The sequence below is a fragment of the Triticum dicoccoides genome, chromosome 5B, assembly GCF_002162155.2.
Source record: "Triticum dicoccoides isolate Atlit2015 ecotype Zavitan chromosome 5B, WEW_v2.0, whole genome shotgun sequence".
Classification (NCBI taxonomy): Eukaryota; Viridiplantae; Streptophyta; class Magnoliopsida; order Poales; family Poaceae; genus Triticum; species Triticum dicoccoides.
In genome coordinates this window covers 659,240,117-659,260,676 of record NC_041389.1, presented here as the reverse complement: position 1 = coordinate 659,260,676, position 20,560 = coordinate 659,240,117, and positions in this window count along the sequence as shown.

Sequence of the window (20,560 nt, the reverse complement as noted above, 5' to 3'; positions counted from 1 at the left end):
CAGCTACTCCAAGGACAAGCAAGCTCCGTCCGCGCGCGCCCGGACCCCAACCCGCTCCCAACCAGAAGCTGCACCCAGGCGTGCCTCCCCGAACCCAGCGGTTGCTTTCTTTGAAGACGCAGCAACGCTGGCTCCCCCTCCCCCTACATCCCTTGCTGCGACAAATGATGTCGACGTTGTTGCCGCGGAGGCGACAGCCGAGCCTCTCTGCTTCCCCGACAACGACAACTGCAACTCCAAGACTGCTGCTGCCCTCTCTTCCCAAGCCTGTCGTGCCCCTGCCCCATCCACCACTTCTGTTGGTGTGTAGGTGGGCGCGGTCACGCAGAGGGTTCAGCAGATGGACATCAATGACCAAGACGGTGTCGCGATCCGTCGCCGTCTCTTCACCGATGTTCCGGCGCCCATTCTGCCCCCTCCACGCCCGTCTGCTCCGAGGAAGACGCGGACTGCATCAGCTCCAGTGCGGCAGAGCGCCCGCCAGGCCAACAACCGCTCGGAGGTGCCGGTGACGCACCGTGCAACGCTATGCATCATCCGCGAGCTCGGGCTTCTGGGGCCAAATGACAAGATGACACCAAAGGCGGCCGAAGCCCTAATCAAGAAGTTCGACGAGCCTCTCACCTAAGATGACATCAACGGCCTGGCAAATCTCACGTGCCAGGATCCTGTAGCTCTTCGCATCGCTGCCGGCCTAGCCGGCCCTGATGGAGCTCCCCTTGGGGAGGCGGCTTAGATTATGTTACCTAGATGTAGTTGCTCCCTCTAGAGGCGGTCGGTCCTGGACTGGCTCAAATTAGGTTTCATGAATAGTTTCAGGATAGAGGTTCAGTTCTCATGTCGATGGAACTTGGGGTCTATTGGTGGCCGTCGACATGCCACGGATGTAGCTGAAGTGTATTTGTTCGTCATCATCATTAGTATTTCTAGTCTCTGGAGCAAACTCAAGTGTCCTAATGAGTAACATCAATTGTGCGATCATGTCCTTGAATGTCCGGGGACTGAACTCAGCGGCAAGGCGGGAAACAGTTAGAGAGGTAGGAGCTGCACAGCGACTCGCCATCCTCTGCATCCAGGAAACTAAAATAGAAACATGGTCTCAGGCCATGGTTAGTGACATTGGCGGTAGTTACTTCAAAGATTGTGTAGTATTGCCGGCGATTGGCTCCAGGGGCAGAGTTGCAATCTTCTGGAACCGGGACCTTGTGTCCGTCTACTCCCAGGCAGTTGGTCAATTCCCGATCATAGCCACTGTCACTCTAGTTAGCTCGGCAACTAGTTTTGTCCTCACATCAGTATACGGCCCCTCCGACGGCACTAACAGAGACGCCTTCTTCGCTGAATTAGCTAGCACGGCACCTCCAGTAGGCACTCCATGGCTAGTTAACGGAGACTTCAATGTCATCTATGAGGCGACAGACAAGAACAACCACAACTTAAACAGAAGGTTGATGAGTAGATTTAGATCAGCTTTAGACTCGGCGGCTCTCAAAGAAATCAAATGTAAAAATAGGAGGTTCACCTGGAGTAACGAACGGGAATCGCCCACGTTAGTTAGCATCGACAAATTCTTCGCTAACCTAGAATGGGAAGCCCTTTTTCCATCCTTCATGCTCGTCGCTGCGTCCACAACCTGCTCGGACCACTGCCCCCTCATCCTTGCCAGCGCCACTGCCCCTCCTCGACGAGCAAGATTCCGTTTTGAAAGCTTCTGGGTCAGTTTTCCTCACTTCAAAGAAACGGTGCAGCGGACATGGCAACGCCTTGCCATGCAAACCTGCGCCTTCAGCAGAATCAAAACAAGACTCGAGTGGGTGGCCAAAGACCTGAAGATTTGGAGCGGCAGCTTATTCAGTGATGCGAAGATGCAGTTCCACATTGCTTCAAAGTTAATCCTGAGATTCGATGTGGCCATGGAAAAGCGCCAACTGTCCCCGGCTGAGTTCAATCTGAGGAAGCTTCTGAAATAGAGGATTATTGGTCTTGCGGCCGTCGAGCGAGCGCGTCGTCGCCAAGCTTCTCGGATAATATGGCTCAAGGCCGGAGACGCAACCACTGCTTTCTTCACTGCAAAGGCCTGCTCAAGGAGGAGAAAAAATTTCATTCACTCTATGCGATCTGAAGATCATGTGGCGATCGAGCATGACGAGAAGGCCGCCACCATTTATGAGCATTTCAATAAGATCATGGGAGCTGCTGAACCCAGAAAATGCACCGTTAACTGGGATGTGTTGAACCTGCCAACAATCAGAGCTGATGGTCTTGATGCTCCTTTCACTGAAGCGGAAGTTTGGAGAGCGATCATTGAATCCCCGGCAGAAAAAACTCCAGGGCCCGACGGTTTCAACGGGCAATTCTTCAGAAGCTCCTGGGACATCATAAAAGATGAGGTGATGGCAGTGTTCAGCCAGTTCCACAGCCTATCCGGGGCAAACTTCGACAAAATCAACTCTGCTTTTGTGGCCTTGCTTCCTAAGAAAGACGGAGCTGAATCCGTGGGAGATTTTCGGCCAATAAGTCTCATCAACTCAATTGCTAAGCTCATCACCAAAGTGCTCTCGATAAGATTGGCAGAGAAAATCTCACCCATCATTTCGTCAGCTCAGAGCGCTTTCTCAAGTCAAGATGCCTGCAAGATAACTACCTATGTTAGGAACTCAGTTCGATCACTACACCGAAAAAAGAAGCCTGCCTTGCTGATTAAACTGGACATTGCTCGAGCATTCGACTCGGTATCCTGGGAGTTCATGTTTGAACTGTTGCAGCAGCTGGGTTTTAACACTCGCTGGAGGGACTGGATTGCCATGCTGCTCAGGTCATCCTCATCCGCGTTCCTGTTAAACGGCGACCCTGGCATCCCTCTCATCCATCGCCGTGGGCTGCGGCAAGGAGACCCGTTGTCCCCGCTGCTGTTTATCCTAGCCATTTACATCCTTCACTGACTCATAACAAAAGCTGATGATGATGGCATTCTTGCCCCACTGCCAGGAAGAGAACTGAAACTGCGCACCAGCATGTACGCTGACAATGCAGTCATCTTTGCAAACCCAGTTCGGGAAGAGCTCGACAAGCTGTTTCAGATCATCACCAGTTTTGGGGATGCTTCAGGCCTGCACCTCAACATCAGCAAGTGCACCATCAAGCCCATTCGTTGTGACCACATTAACCTTCAAGAAGTTCTGCAGGCGTTTGGTGGACAGATCGTTGCCTTCCCAATACGTTACTTGGGATTACCAATAAGCCTCGGCCGTGCCAAAATGGTTCATTTTCAGTTCATCTTGGACCGCATCCGAGCCCGGCTGGCTGGAAGCGTAAACTCATGAATATAGCAGGGAGAAGAGTGCTTGTTCGGAGCGTCCTCTCGGTGATCCCAACTTTTGCACTCTCTGTTCTTCGGCCACCCAAGCTTCTCTTCAGATAGATTGATAAAGCCCGCAAAAAATTTCTTTGGACACAAGAAGATGAGCTTACTGGCAGCAAATGCAAGGTTGCCTGGAAACACGTATGTACGCCGACTGAATACGGAGGCCTAGGCATCCATGACCTACAGAAATTCTCTCGCGCTTTGCGGCTCAGATGGTTGTGGCTGTCATGGCAAACTGAAGACAAACCTTGGAAGGGCTCGGACCTACCATGCGACAAGGAAGACAAAGCCTTGTTCGATCATGCAACCTCCGTAACTCTTGGAAATGGCAGAACGGCTTCCTTCTGCCAATCCCCATGGATCACCTCTCCAAGCCTTGCCATTCTGTTTCCAGGACTGTTCAAGTGATCACGGGGCAAAAACAAATGCGTTGCTGATGCGCTTGAAAATGACAAATGGGTGCTGGACATGAAGATACGACCCAACGAGAACCTGATTCACAGCTTCATCGTCCTCTAGAGAGCACTGCGGGCCAAAGCAATATCACTGCAACCACAGGTGGAAGATAAAATCACCTGGCATTTTCAGAGCGCGGGCGTATACAGTGCAAAGTCTGCTTACAAAGTGCAATTCAGCAACTTGCAGAAGACGGACGACAAACACCTGATATGGAAAACATGGGCACCCGGAAACATAAAAGTTTTCTTCTGGCTGTTGCTCAAAAATCGTCTTTGGTGCAACGATCGACTCCAACGCAGAGGATGGGAGAATGGATACTTCTGCACTCTTTGCACAAGAAACCTTGAGACTTCAGTGCATCTCTTTTGGGAGTGCCCGGTCAGTAAGGAAATATGGAGAAGGATCTCGACCTGGAATGACTATGACAGGCTTCGGCGCCTTGCCGCCCCCTCGGACCACAGCACCTCCTCCATCTGCATCATGCGCAACCTCATTCAACAATCAAGACCAAGACTCAGAGACAAGCTCAAGACAATGATCTTCCTTGTCACATGGCACATCTGGAGGGAGAGAAACAATAGAATTTTCAGACATGAGCCAAGCCAAATCTGCTCTGTGATCGCAGTGATAAGAAGAGATGCAGAGAGTTGGAAACTAGCAGGGGCCAAATGCCTGGCAACGCCATTAGGAGATCCAGGCTAGACTGTTCAGGGTCTTCGAAACCAACCTCTTGTAACCACTCATGATCACTTGATTGAACATGTTTCCCGCTTTCTACCTGCTTAATATATGAATGCCGGTGGCCCACCGGTTCTTTCAAAAAAAAGTATCCAACGCTCGGTACAAGCACAGGCGACGAGTTTAATGAAACGAGGAGCAAGGCAACTTTCATGCTTCAGTTTATTTTTGGACGGAAAATTGACGTGCTTGCCCTTAACTTGCCATCCTCTTTGTCAACTAAAGTTGCTATCAAAACGTTTGGGTTGCCATGTGCTCGTTCTAGACATTCATTACTCATCTCTACTATCTAAAAGAAATGTAATGTTCCCTCTCCTCCCTTACGTTTCGTCCGGCACCAGCGTATCGCATGTTGTTCGTTGATTGTCCTCCACTCGTCAACACATGGGCCAAAGGCCAAAGCCCAACCCCCCGCGAGCCAGCCTACAAGCACATACAGTACATTGCTATACTCCTTTCTCCTCACGACCCCTCCTCTGTCCGCCGCCGCCGCTGCTCTCTCTCTCTCTCCATCATGCGCATCCCCACTGAATCGATCCATCCGTCCGTACTCCTCGCTCTCTTCCTCCCGGGACTCGTCGGATCTGCACGGGTAGTGGCTCACCCCACCGGATGGTACTCTCTTAGCCATGGTGATCCCTCCTATCTTCTCTCAGGGCAAATGATCGTGCCATCCCTACAAATGACGTCGCCTTGGGTGATTGCTAATAAACTCCTCCCTGTCCTCTAGGTACGCTTTGGTGTTAGACTGGGCAACACTTGGAGAGAGTCTGCACCGCTGATGGGTGCCCCCTCAGCCCTTCTGCTTCCGTGTCATGCGCAATTCCGGTGACCTCATGTAGCTCGATCTCGATGCACTCCGCCTACACGAGGGCGGTGCCAAGACGGGCAGCAACAATATGAGCTTGCAACTCTATAAGATAGACGGTCTCCTCTGCTCTCTTTTTTTGGCAATTTTTCAGTGTACTGCATGGGATAAATTGACTACTGAATACTGATACAGTATGTACATTGCAGATTTGATGCAGTTGGTGCAACATTGAACCATTCTTCTAACTTTGTGCAGATCATGGCAGGAGGTAATATGATTTTGGCAGTGAAGTTCCAATTGAAGAAAGAACGGAAAGAGGAAACACAACAATTTGAAGCCTATTAAAGTAAAAAACAATTGTTGTCCCAGTCTCCCATCCCAACCATCCATGCATGATGCATAGTCACCGTAAAATTAGTGTGTGCTCCATGATCATCTAGAGAAATCATGCTGCTAAAATAGTCAGATCTCAGTTTAGATGTATTGTGATTCTGAATTTTTCACAACCTTCATACCTGAATCTAATTGATGGTCATGTGTGCATACATGTTCAGAAAATGGTTACTATTTTTTTCTGTTAGATTCAGTGCATATGAAATAAAATAGTAATTTGTGAGGATACTACAATCAGAGAAAGATCACTAGCATTTTTGTTAAAAGGGAATGATCGAAAGTGGTCGTAATATCTCAGCCAAAACGATAAAGTTTTTAGTTGTTACCACAAAGTATGGCATTGTGCCATTGTCCAAAGGTAACTCTAATTTGTTGTGCCCCGGCTCAGTTGAGAATTGCAAATTATGTGAGCCATGCGAGTTATATGTTTGTATACTTTATACTTGAAACTATCAGCATGTTCATAACCTATACTCTTGGTGAATCATGTGTTTCCAGATAACAGCAAGGTTTCTGAATATTTTGTGCTACACATGACTTCAGAGGAAGGATGTGGCGACTATGGAGATAAGTGTCAGAGAGAAGCGGGTGAAGAGCTAGACAAAGGTTTTTCCCTGATCTACATGCAATGCATTTATCTTCAGAAACAAAATTGTCAGCTCCTTGGCCATTAGCTTCTGAAATTAGACATGAGCTTCACTAATTGGATTGCCATGGTATGTATCAATTCTACTTGGTTTGCATATTGGGAGGATATAGATGGTAAAGAGCCTTTTTATGTTAAATTGGTTATTATGTAAAGAACTCGCTGAAATTTTAGCGACACGTCTATGTGCCCCGTTGCAACGCACGGGCAATTACCTATCATTTCCATAATTTTATTGATGCGTCAAGAAAGACTACAATAGAAGCTGGGCAAAGGATAGAAGAATAGAAAAATGAAGTTGGAGCCGTTGGATCCTTAATGGAGGCTTCATATTTGAAATGTTAGGCTGGTGAATTCTCTATACTTTTGCGGAAAGCTCCCTGAGTAATTGCTATATACAATAAAGACCCTCCCACCAGCTCCCACGTGCCTGATCTGAAGCACCCATTGGACATCCGATGCTCCAGATTTGTTTTTCTATTCTTCTATCCTTTGCCTAGCTTATATTGTAGTCTTTCCCGATACAAATAGGTAAACTCTGCAACAAAAGCATCAATGATCCACACACATAGCTCATCTTAGCTTCATGCCGAAACTACACATTCCCCAACCCACGGAAAGAAAGAATGGCGGCCCGACACCGTCTTGTGAAATGAGCCACTGAATCTTGATGATCAAATCCCCGATCCAAAGATGGAGGCTTAATGAAATGCAAGTTCCTACACAAAAAGAAGTTGCTAAGAGGGGACGGTTCAAAACTCCAAAATGACAACTCCTTAGCAGCCGCCTAAACCTCAAAAACAAACTCATAGATCTTCTACCCAAAGAAGGACCCAAAGTAGTAGTTGTATCAGAGCCACCAAAGCAGGATTATTAGATTGAGTTTTTTCCCCATGGTTGACACCATGGCACCATCACCGTTTTCTAGAAATGTTTACAAAAAACCATTTGAAGGTCCTAACCTTGTAGTCCTAAGTAGACAAAATGTTTTCAAGATTTAAAGAAGACTTACCCAAAGACCATGAGTAGTATGAATGTTCCACTAATGTTGTGTGAACATACTGATGAATCATTTGTAAAAGAGTTGGGGTGGAGTCCAATGGGCCGAACCTGATACACGGGAATACTGGTCCAAAAAGTATTAGTACCACTTATCATCTAAAAAGGATTCGTGAATACTATGTCTCGCTTATTTTGTGTATAGCATCCATCTCACCTCAAGGAGGCGCCCATATGGGCCGCCTCTTTAGCGCAACTCGTTTGTATCCTACATGTCCTACATTTCGTTGTTCGCTCTGCTCTGTTTCTTTCCTTTTTTGGTTTTATTTTTTTGTTCTTTGTTTCTTTCTAGGTTTTTCACTATTTTTTACTTTTCTTTCTTTCATTTTTCATTTTTCTTTCTTTCTTGGTTGGTTTTCATCACCTTTTGTTTTCTTTGTTTCTTTCGTGGTTTTCACTTTTTCATACTTTTGCATTGATTTTCATTTTTTTGTTTAACTTTCTAGGTTTGTCCATTTTTCTTTGTTTCCGTGTCGATTTTCATTGATTTGTTCTTTGTTCAACACATGTATTTTTTATATGCATCAGGAACATGTTTATATACACGTTTGGCATTTTCTGAAATAATGATTAGCATTTTTTTGAAAACTTATATTTTTATGTCTACTTTTTTCCATATGCACTGTACTTTTTTGGTATCCATATAATACAACTTTTAATACAAGTTTATGATTTTTCAAATAAAAAATCAACATATTTTAATACATGGTTAACATTTTTAAATACATGGTCATTTTTAAATGGCAATAAACATTTTATTTTATACACAATGCACATTTGTTTTACATCAACAACGTTATATATGCATGATTAACATTTTTAAATGCATATTTGTTTTTAAAAGAAATCTGTTTTTGATGTCTATTTTTATTTAATGTATGTTTTATATATTTTTATACACTAGGAACATTTTTATAGATGTTGACATATTCTTTAAATACAGGATCAACATTTTTTCATACCATTGTATATATTTTTCATATACTAATACACATGACAAACGTTTTTTTCAATTCACATTTAACATTTACCAAATGCCTGGTTAACATTTTTCAAATACTTGATTAGCACTTTTCTAATGCTTGGTTAACAATTATTTTTCAAAAGTTTTTTGTAAAGTGTGTTTTGTTATGTGCATTTTTAGAATGTTTGGAAGTATTCCCGTCAAAAAATGGAATGTTTGGAGCTATAAACAAAAATAAAGCAAGAAACAATATAGAAAAATACAAGGCAGTGGTCGCCCGCAAGCTAGGCTAGCCCATTCAGGCGAGGCTGCCCTACCTCTCAATATGTACTTCATGTCTGACTTACTGCATTTTAGTTTTGCAATCTACATGGCAAAAAGAAACTTTCTATCAGGATTTGTATTTTCTAATATGTAATTTTATTTATGCATCATCAAATAGATAAAACGAGTCTCTGCAACAAAAGCATCAAGGATTAACACAACCAACGCACACACCCACGCAAAAGCTAGACAAAAAGATAAAAAGGGCAAGGAAGAGCGCTACCCACAATCATCTTCAGAGGAAGCATCACCTAGCTCATCTTAGCTTCATGCCTAAACTGCACATTCCCCAACCCATGGGAAGAAAGAATGTCGGCCTGACACCGTCTTGTGAAATGAATCATAGAATCTCGATGATCAAATCCCCGATCCAAATTGTCATCTAAAGACGGAGGCATAATCAAATGCAGGTTCCTACACAAAAAAGAAGTTGCTAAGAGGGGACTGTTCAAAACTCCAAAAATGATGACTCCTTAGTAGTCGCCTGAACCTCGAAAACAAACTCACATGTCTTCTACCTAGAGAAGGTCCCAAAATAGTAGTTGTATCAGAATCTCAAGACGATGCCTCCAAACGACAGCATATCCGGATTCTTAGCTCGGGGTTTTCGCCTATTGTTGGCAGCATGGCACCATCACAGAGTTCTAGAAAATGTTTGACAAAAAAACATTTGTAGGTCCTAACCTTTTAGTCCTAAGTATAGAAAATGTTTTTAAGATTTTAAAAAGACTTACCCACCAATATACCTGGCCATACCTCGGGCCGGGCCTAGCCAAGGCTGACACAAAAAACCCAGGCCTGGGCCCGGCCCGGCCCGACCAATGGGCCTATTTTTTGGGCCCGAGCCCGGCCTGGACACCTAAAAGCCCGTCAGGCTTTGGGCCGGCCCGGCCCGACCTTCAGGAAAGCGCAAAAACGATGGGCCCGGGCCCGGCCTTGGGCTCAAAATCTAGGCCCGAGCCCGTCCCGGGGGCAGCGTCGGGCCGGGCCGGGTCAAGCTTTTTCGGGCCGGGCCGGCCGGGACGGGCTTCCCATGGCCAGGTATACCGACCAACCATGAATAGTATGAATATTCCTCTAATGTTGTGTGAAGATGCAGAGGAATCATTTGTAAAAAGGGTTAGGGATGGGTCCAATGGACTGACCCTGATGCACGGAAATAGTGGTCCAAAAAAATTAGTAGTACTACTTATCATCTAAAAGGGCCTCGTGAATGCTATATCTCGCTTATAGCCAGTATAGCATCCATCTCGCCTCAAGGACGCGTGACTAAAAGGGCATCGTGAATACTATATCTCACTAATAGCAAGGATAACATCTATCTCGCCTCAAGGACGTGTGCATATAGGCCGCCTTTGCAACGCAGCTCGTTCATATTATGTAGTTCGTTGTTCACCCTACTATGGATTTTTTTCCTTTTATTTTTTCACCAGTTATCTTTTCCTTTGTTTTTTTCTTGGTTTTACTTTTTTTTACATTTCTTTTGTTTTCTTGGTTGGTTTACATCGAATTTTGTTTTTCTTTGCTTCTTTTTGGTTTTCACTTTACTCATTCTTTTGCATTGATTTTCTCTGTTTTCATTTGTTGTTTTCTTTTTATCCTTTTTTGGTTTTTATTGGGTTCGTTCACTTTGCATTGTTTCTTCGTCGATTTTCATTAAAAAAAATTTCAACACATGTTTTTTTTCATATAAATTAGAAACGTATTTTATATACAGGTTTAATATTTTTTAAATACATGATTAACATTTTTTTGAAAGTATATATTTTTTGCTGTTTCTTTTTTCCATACACACAATACTATTTGCTATCTATATAATACATTTTTCAAACCAATTTAACATTTTTTTAAATATAAAATTAACATTTTTTACTACATGGTCAACAATTTTTAATACATGGTGAACATTTTTTAATAACTATTAAACATTTTTCACACACAATGTATATTTTTCGTTTACATCAAAATATTTTTATATGCATGTTTAACATTTTTGAAATGCAGAATTAACGTTTAGAAAAATATTTTTTATGTCTACTTTTATTTAATACGTTATATTCTTTTTGTATACACCAGGAATAATTTTTATACATGTTTTAGCATTTTTATATACACCATCAACATATAATTTTTTGAACATACACCATCAACATTTTTATCATACCATTGTATTTTTGTGTATATATTTTTTCTGTACACATTTAATTATTTTCATATGCTTGCTAAAATAGTTTTAAATACTTGATTAACATTTCTTAAATATTTGATTAACATTTTTCTATACAAATTTAACATTTTTTAAATGTTTGGTTAACATTTTTTAATGTTTTATGTAATGTGTGTTTTGTTATGTATATAAAGCAAAACAAAAGAATGTTTGGAAGCAAAAATATATAAAGCAAAAAACAAAAACAGTAAACCAATTGAAAAAACAGGCAGTGGTCACCCGCACGCTGGCCCGACCCAGTCAAGCGAGGCTGCCCATTCATGTTTCCTCGGGCATCTATTCATAAGGCGAAAAAAGGGCCGCCTACACAGCTCTCTCCCCTCTTGCTAGGGTTTTCTCTCCTCTCGGCGGCGGCGGCGGCAATCGTTCGCTCCTCGCTACCGTCGAGAACCAACCTCCCCTCCCCTCCTCTCTTTGTTGGTTCACGGAGAGGGACGAAGGGCCAGCTAGGGTTTCCCCGCCCACGAACAGTTTTTCTCGGGCAAGAGTACAATGGATGAATCGGCTTTGGGGTCGTGATCGGGTGCGCCCCTCTCTGACCTAGAGGCGATGATGGAGGAGCTAGGACTGAGAGAAGATGAACTTGATGACGTGGTTATGGAAGATGAGGAACTGCCAAAGGAGGCGACTCGATGGATGATCATTGCTAGGGTTCATACCAAGAAAATCTGTAGTCAATTCTGGTTCTATAGGAACATGAGGGTGGCTTGGGACCTGGCAAAGGAAGTCAAGATCAAGCCGCTCGAGGAGAACTTGTACACAATGTAATTCGGCTGCCTGGGAGATTGGGAACATGTGATGGAGGAAGGACCGTGGGCATACAAAGGGAAGACGGTGGTGCTAGCGTCGTATGATGGTTTCACTAAGTCGTCGACGATAGAGCTCAGTAAAGTTGATATATGGATTCAGATCCATGATTTCCCAGAAGGCTACTTCTCCAAGATCAAGGCCTTGTCTGCAACAGTCGGCGAGTTCATCTATGTTGAGCCAAGTTCACATGACTTTGAAGGTAATTTTGTCCGAGTACGCGTTAAATTGACGTCACAAACCCCCCCCCCAAGAACGCAGTTTCTCTGGTGATCAAGAAAAAGGACACCGTTCAGCGGCTTATCTTTAGGTGAAGTATGAGTGACTCCATGACTAGTGTGTGCTTTGTGGCTACTTGGGTCATCTTTCCAAGGAGTGTGGTGACGGAGTCCATCCCCCAAAGGCGCTCGTGTTCAAAGATTTGAAAGCGACATGGTTCAGAGGGCCAGGAATAGGTCGAGGAGAAGGACGATGACAGGGAGGTAGCAACACTAGAGGGGGCCGAGGCAGAGGTCAAGCTAGCAGAGGAAGGGGCGCGGATATGAACACCAGAATACCTCAATGGACTCTGACATCTATATGGAGGAGGTGGATGGAAACAGAAAGAGGGGTGATGCGGCAACTGACCCAATGGCACCAGTGGGGAAGACGACGATTGTAGTTGCTGCAAACAAGCTTCTGTTGATGCCCCCTCTGGTAGTTCCATTGAGCCCATCATCAAAACAGGAGCCGAAGCGGAACAAAGTAGCCTCTACAACAAGTGACAAAGCCAATGTGAAGAACACGGCCTTAAACAAAAACGATGCGTGTATGGCAGGCCTCCCAGGGGGGTCACGCCAAGCGCAATGAGCCTCCTATGTTGGAACTGTCGCGGTGCTAGCAATCCCGCGACAGTTCGTGAGCTTCATGAGATGACGAAGCAGTTTGCCCCCTCTGTACTTTGTATCCTTGAAACTCAAATAGAGGGTTCTAGAGTTAAGAATATGGATGGTTCTTTAGGGTTTAATAAGAGTTTTGCTGTAAGCAGCTCGGGCCGAAGTGGTGGTTTAGGGGTTTTTTGGAATGAAGAAAAAAATCTCGAGATTATTGGTTACTCATAGTATCACATAGATGCAATTATTAACGATCTTGTTGACGCCGGAACTAGGGTTACTTTTGTCTATGGAGAAGCCTAGGTGAATGAACGGCACAAGACATGGTACATGATGAGGGGCATCATAGGCGCAAGCGATGTACCCTGGCTAGTCCTAGGTGATTTCAACGAGGTAGTGTATGCGCATGACCATGATGAAGTGGGGAATAGAAGTCAAGCCCAAATGGACGCCTTTAGAGATGCCCTTGATATGTGTGGGCTATCAGATATTGGCTATACGGGCAACCCTTGGACATTCGAGAAAAAAGTCGCTGGAAGAACATACAAAAGGGTGAGGCTTGACCGGGGAGTTGCAAATCCGGCGTGGACAATAGCATTCCCAACGGCAACATTGGAGCATAAAATGGTAGCAACAAGCGATCATGTCCCCCTTTACGTCCAGTACGTGCATGAGTATGCATGCAGAAGGACCCCACGTCACTTTAAATATGAAATTGCATGGGAGAGGGACTCGGGCCTAGCGCCGGTAGTGGAGAATGCATGGACCAGCTCTGGAGGGGAAACTGTGCAGACAATAAGAGACAAGCTAGCAACGATGTCTGATGATTTGACAAACTAGGACGGATCCCACTTTGGGAATGTACGACAGGAGATACAGCGGCTAAAGCGGGAGCTACAGGAGCTGAGGTCGAACCCTATCCGGATGGGGCCAACGCATGCAGAAATTAAAATACTGGACAAATTAACGGAACTATCTCATAGGGAGGAGATCTTGTGGTGCCAACGTGCAAGGGTGGAGTGGCTAATCCACGGAGACAATAATACGTATTTTTTCCACCTCGGGGCGAGCCGATGGAGGAGGAAGAACCAGATAAAAGCACTCCAAAAACCAGATGGTCAGTTAACAGAGAATATACCGAAGATGGAAGAAATGACCCCTGCCTTCTATCAGCATCTATACACATTAGAAGGAGTTCACAATATGGAGCAAGTCCTAGAGACAGTACCAACGAAAGTAACACAAGAGATGAACGAACTCCTTAATGCTCCATATAGCCAGAATGAAGTGAAAGTAGCTCTGTTCCAAATGTTCCCCACCAAGGCACCTGGACCGGATGGCTACCCAGCACATTTTTTCAGCATCATTAGGAGGTGTGTGATGTCTACTACACAACCTTCTTCTTGTAGATGTTGTTGGGCCTCCAAGTGAAGAGGTTTGTAGGACAATAGCAAATTTTCCTCAAGTGGATGATCTAAGGTTTATCAATCCGTGGGAGGCATAGGACGAAGATGGTCTCTCTGAAACAACCCTGCAACCAAATAACAAAGAGTCTCTTGTGTCCCCAACACACCCAATACAATGGTAAATTGTATAGGTGCACTAGTTCGGCGAAGAGATGGTGATACAAGTGCAATATGGATGGTAGATAAAGGTATTTGTAATCTGAAATTATAAAAACAGCAAGGTAACTTATGATAAAAGTGAGCGTAAACGATATTGCAATGGTAGGAAACAAGGCCTAAGGTTCATACTTTCACTAGTGCAAGTTCTCTCAACAATAATAACATAATTACATCATATAACTATCCCTCAACATGCAACAAAGAGTCACTCCAAAGCCACTAATAGCGGAGAACAAATGAAGAGATTATGGTAGGGTACGACACCACCTCAAAGTTATCCTTTTTGATCTATCTATTCAAGAGTCTGTAGTAAAATAACATGAAGCTATTCTTTCCGTTCAATCTATCATAGAGTTCATACTAAAATAACACCTTAAGACACAAATCAACCAAAACCCTAATGTCACCTAGATACTCCATTGTCACCTCAAGTATCCGTGGGCATGATTATACGATATGCATCACACAATCTCAGATTCATCTATTCAACCAACACAAAGTACTTCAAAGAGTGCCCCAAAGTTTCTACCGGAGAGTCAAGACAAAAACGTGTGCCAACCCCTATGCATAGATTCCCAAGGTCACGGAACCCGCAAGTTGATCACCAAAACATACATCAAGTGAATCACGTGAATATCCCATTGTCACCACAGATAAGCACGGCAAGACATACATCAAGTGTTCTCAAATCCTTAAAGACTCAATCCGATAAGATAACTTCAAAGGGAAAACTCAATCCATTACAAGAGAGTTGAGGGGGAGAAACATTATAAGATCCAACTATAATAGCAAAGCTCATGATACATCAAGATCGTGCCAAATCAAGAACACGAGAGAGAGAGAGAGATCAAACACATAGCTACTGGTACATACCCTCAGCCCCGAGGGTGAACTACTCCCTTCTCATCATGGAGATTATCGGGATGATGAAGATGGCCACCGGTGAGGGATCCCCCCTCCGGCAGGGTGCCGGAACAGGCTCCCGATTGGTTTTTGGTGGCTGCATAGGCTTGTGGCGGCGGAACTCCTGATCTATTATGCTCCTTGATGGTTTTAGGGTATATGGAGATATATAGGCGAAAGAAGTCGGTCAGGGGAGCCACGAGGGTGGAGGGCGCGCCCAGAGGGGGTGGGCACGCGCCCCTGCCTCGTGGCCTCCTCGAAGCTTCCTTGACTTGAGCTCCACATCTCCTGGATCACGTTTGTTCCAAAAATCACGCTCCCGAAGGTTTCATTCCGTTTGGACTCTGTTTGATATTCCTTTTCTTCGAAACACTGAAATAGGCAAGAAAACAACAATATGGGCTGGGCCTCCGGTTAATAGGTTAGTCCCAAAAATGATATAAAGTGTAAAGTAAAGCCCATAAACATCCAAAACGGGTAATATAATAGCATGGAACAATCAAAAATTATAGATACGTTGGAGACGTATCAGTGTGCGCCGAGGACTTCACTCAGGTGGTTCTCAAAATTGTGGAAGGAACATAATCTGCCAAGTGCATTAATGAAACAATGTTGGTTCTTATTCCGAAGGTAAAAAACCCAACGCTCCTATCACAGTTTCACCCAATTAGCCTGTGCAATGTATTATACAAAATTGCTTCAAAGGTAATATCCAATAGATTGAAGTTGGTTTTGCCTGACATCATCTCAGAAGAGCAGTCAGCCTTTGTACCGGGCAGGTTAATCAGAGATAATATAATCACAGCCTATGAGTGCTTTCACTTTATGAAGAGGAATAAAGCGAAGAAAAATCAATCATGTGCTCTCAAGCTGGATATGGTGAAGGCATATGACATGGTAGAATGGCATTATCTGAAGGCCATTATGCTAAAGTTTGGTTTTAGAGCCAGATGGGTTGATATAGTCATGGGTTTGGTAACAACAGTTGAATTCTCTGTTCTTTTCAATGGGAAGAAGCTTCACTAGTTTATCCCTTCATGAGGGATCAGACAAGGGGACCCGATATCTCCATACTTGTTCTTTCTAGCAGCAGAGGGTCTTTCGTGCCTTTTAAAATCTAAAACTGAGTCATCCAATTTGCATGGTATACAGGTAGCACCTACTGCGCCACCGGTGAACCATCTCCTATTCACTGATGACAGCCTACTATTTTCAAGGCAAATGGTGTGGGGGCTAACGAGGTGTACCATGTTCTAGATACTTACTGTCAGGCAACTAGGCAACATATCAACTATTCAAAATCATCAATCTTTTTTAGCAAAGGAGTGCCAGACTCGGTGAGACAGGAAATAAAGGAAATACTCAATGTCCCCAATGAAACTCTGAATGAGAAGTACCTGGGGATGTCGTCTGATGTTGGAAGCTCAAAAAATGGTGCTTTTAAATATCTTAAGGACCGTCTATGGAGTAAGGTGCAGGGATGGATAGAGAGCACCATGTCAACAGCAGGCAAGGAAGTCCTAGTTAAATTAGTTGCCCAAGCAGTGCCTGTTTTTATATGTCATGCTTTAAGCTACCAAGAGGATTGTGTGAACACCTAAACATGCTTATTAAGAAGTTCTGGTGGGGTAGCAAGGAGGGAAAGCGTAAGCCACACTGGGTCTCTTGGAAAGCTATGACGCAACCTAAAGATATGGGGGGGGCTCGGGTTCAAAGACTTTGAGCTTTTCAACCTCGCCATCTTGGCAAGGCAAGCGTAGCGATTGCTGCAAAACCCAGACACATTAAGCGCTCTTGTGCTAAAGAGCATCTATTATCCATCCTTTGATATACTTGATGCTGAGCTAGGAGGCCGACCTAGTCAAATATGGAGAGCAATTGTGCAAGGAAGAGATATTCTGAAGCAAGGGTTGATTAAACGCATTGGCAACGAAGCTACTACTAACATATGGGCACACAATTGGCTGTCAAGGGATGAAATGCTTCGGCTGTCTGGGTGTCTGACTCAAAATCGCCCTACCATGGTATCTGAACTCATAACTCTTGCTACAGCGTCATGGAACAAGCAAGTGGTACAGTCCGCCTTCATGCCGATGGATGCAGAGATTATATTGGGAATTCCATTATGCACTCGGAACCTATCAGGCTTTTGGGCTTAGCATTATGAAAAGCATGGCAATTTTTCAGTGAAGTCGGCTTATAAGATGATCATTGCAACCAGACATCGCAGAGAGGCATGGCTGGAGGGAATGGCAGACCCTTCTAGTGCTAGGGCGGAGAAGGGAGCGTGGAAATCACTGTGGAAAACTGAAGTTCCGGGCAAGGTCCGAATGTTCTTATGGAGATTATCCAAGCAGTCGCTGCCAATGAATGACGTACTGACGCATTGCCATATGGAAGACTCGAGCCATTGCGGCTTTTGTGGGGTACAGGACTCGTGGCGACACTCTTTGTTGGAACGCACCGCGTCGCGGAGTGTTTGGACATTGGGTGATGAGGAGTTGACACATAAAATCATAGTACCACAGAGCCTAATGCTAAAACATGGTTGTTTACCTTGATGGAGAGCTTGCCACATGATAAGTTTGTCCGCTTGGAGGTTACGATGTGGTCGATCTGGCATGCCCGTCGCAAAGCCATTCATGAGGCAATTTTCCAAAGCCCCCATCAGACACATATCTTCATCAACAAGTTTATCGACGAGCTCGGCATTATCAATGATGGAAATCGTCGCCCAAGACTGATTGCGGCTCCAACACGGGAACAACGACAGAATCCAAAGAGGCCACCTGCTGGTTACTGCAAAATACATGTTGATGCAGGTGTTCTCGCAAGAAAAGGAGGATTGGCTGATGCTGTTTGTAGGGATGAGGGGGAATTATCTTGAGGCCTCTGCGTTGGTTCTGGAGGGAGTCCTCGATCGAGCGTCACTAGAAGCGGTGGCGTGCCGCGAGGCTCTCTGCTTGGCGGAAGACTTGAATATCCAGAACTTTGTTATTGCATCAGATTGCAAGCAGGTAGTGTCAGATATTGGCCGAAGTGCTAGAGGGAGATATAGAGCTATAATCAGTGAGATTAACCTTAAAGCTGCTATGGTGCAATGTAAATTTACTTTTGAGTGTCGTGCTGCGAATTATGAAGCAGATAGTCTAGCGAAATTTTCCCTTTCTAGAGGTTCTGGTCGCCAAGTATGGTTTGGCATTCCTTATAACCAGAATCGCATCCCACTTCATGTGGCTTTTGATGAATAAAGTTGGTTTTACCCCTAAAAAATCTATTCATAAGGCCTCAGGTTCTGTAAACCGGCACACACCCTCGACCCGAACGGGCTGGTCCATGTAAGCCGAGAAGCGGGGAAGTTTGATCGGGTGTTGTGAAGCTTCTAGGAGCTTCCCAGACGGGTTTTGGGAAGCTTATGGAAGCTTCCGGTCATTTTTTCGGTTTTTTCAGAATCGGGTTTTGTAAAGGTTTTATTTGGCTTCAATTTATTGTTTTATTTGTTTTCTTTTTTATTCTTATCTATTTTTTCAAAACGCACAAACTTTTTTCAAATTCAATTATTATTTTCAAAATGGATGAACTTTTTCCAAATTTGTGAACTATTTTTCAAAATGGATGAACATTTCGAATTTGTGAATTTTTTAAAAATGGATCAACTTCTTTTCAAAATTGACGACATTTCAAACTTTCTGAACTTTTTTAAAATTGAGGAAGATTATTTAAACCATTGAACTTTTCTTGAAAGTTGATTAACGTTATTCAAATATGTGATATTTTTTGAAAATTGTTATTTTTTTGAAAATCAATGAACTTTTTCCTATGGTGATGAACTTTTATTATATTTGGTGAGTTTTTTTCAAAATTTATGAAAATTTTCAAATTCATGAACTTTTTGCAAATTCATCCATTTTTTTCAAGTTCGCGGCCTTTTTAGATTCATGATTTTTTTTCATTTATTGTGAACATTTTTTGAATTCATGACCTTTTGAAATTCATGCAATTTTTCTGAATTCACAAACGTTTTGTTAAATTCATAATTATTTTAGATCCATACTTTTTTCAAAGTCAACGGGTCAATGGTTAAACATTGGAGCATGAGCCAATCAGAGGAAACGTTCATTGCTCGAGCGAACAACAAGGGGAGGAGCGATCGACCAGGGCGCTTGGGGAAAATTCTAGAACCTTCCAAAACCGGGGGTTTTTCTTTCATTTTTTCTCCTTTTTATTTTCATGTTTTTCCTTTCACCTTTAATTTTTCGTTTTTTCATCTGTTTTTCCATTTTCCTTTCTAAATTCATGAACATTCTGAAATCTGACCACATTTTTCAAATTGGTGAACATTTTTTAAGTTCAACTTTTTTCATCAAATTCAGAATAATTTCATGATTTTATAAAAAAATCATTGAATTTAAATTTTATTCATCAAATATATGATTTTTATTTATAACGTTAAAAAGTATCATTTTTTTGTAGAAATTGTTACATTTTTCTTAGTTCATGAACATTGTTTTGAAATAGTGGAAATTTTCTGAAATTCTATTTTGTTTTGAAATTCCGAACTATTTTAAAAGCAAAAAACAAAAGGAAAAAACAGGGGGGGGCCCACACCTGGGCCGTTCCAAGGTCGCGGTATAGGTGATCTATAAAAAAAAGGTCGCGGTTTAGGAGGTTTCACTCCCGCGTCCCACGTCCGCACCCTGCCATCCACTGATTCTGCTTCCTGTCGTGCGCGTTCGTGGCTTCCCCACCCCGCACGAACGCAAGCATACGTTCTTTTTTTTCCTTTGTTTCTAAGGAGAATGATGCGTTCTTGTTAATTTGTGAGAGCATCTTCAACAGATGCGAAGCTGTGTCCTAGATAAACGGCTATATAGCGCGCCCGCCACTGAAAGTAGCTCTAGCCGCCGCGCTATAATCTTACACGCGGTAAGCAAGATTCAACGCGCTGGGGAAAACTACATGGCGAGTTGGGTATTTGGTGCACCCACTCGCGCACACTGCAAAATCTGTGCTGCTGCAAGTAGGACCACCGGTTGGATGCCGTGTTTTTGTGCATCTGAAAAACCTCTTCATCGCTTCCGCGCGCAAAAAGAGTATTTTAATATTGTAAAAGGATTATACCACGCGCCTGTTGAAGATGGTCTGAGAATCTAGATGCGGTATTCTTGGTGATGTACGAGTACTAGCCAAGTTTGGGTCTCATTCTCGTTGCTTTTGCTGTTTCTATTTGTACTATCGCCATACTCTAATAATCGATATCGTCGCAATGATTCTTAGTGTTGATTTAGTACGTGTCATATGGTCACGAACATACATGCATGCACGCACGCACGCTCGTCAAGGCAGCTAGCATGTACGAATAAACCAG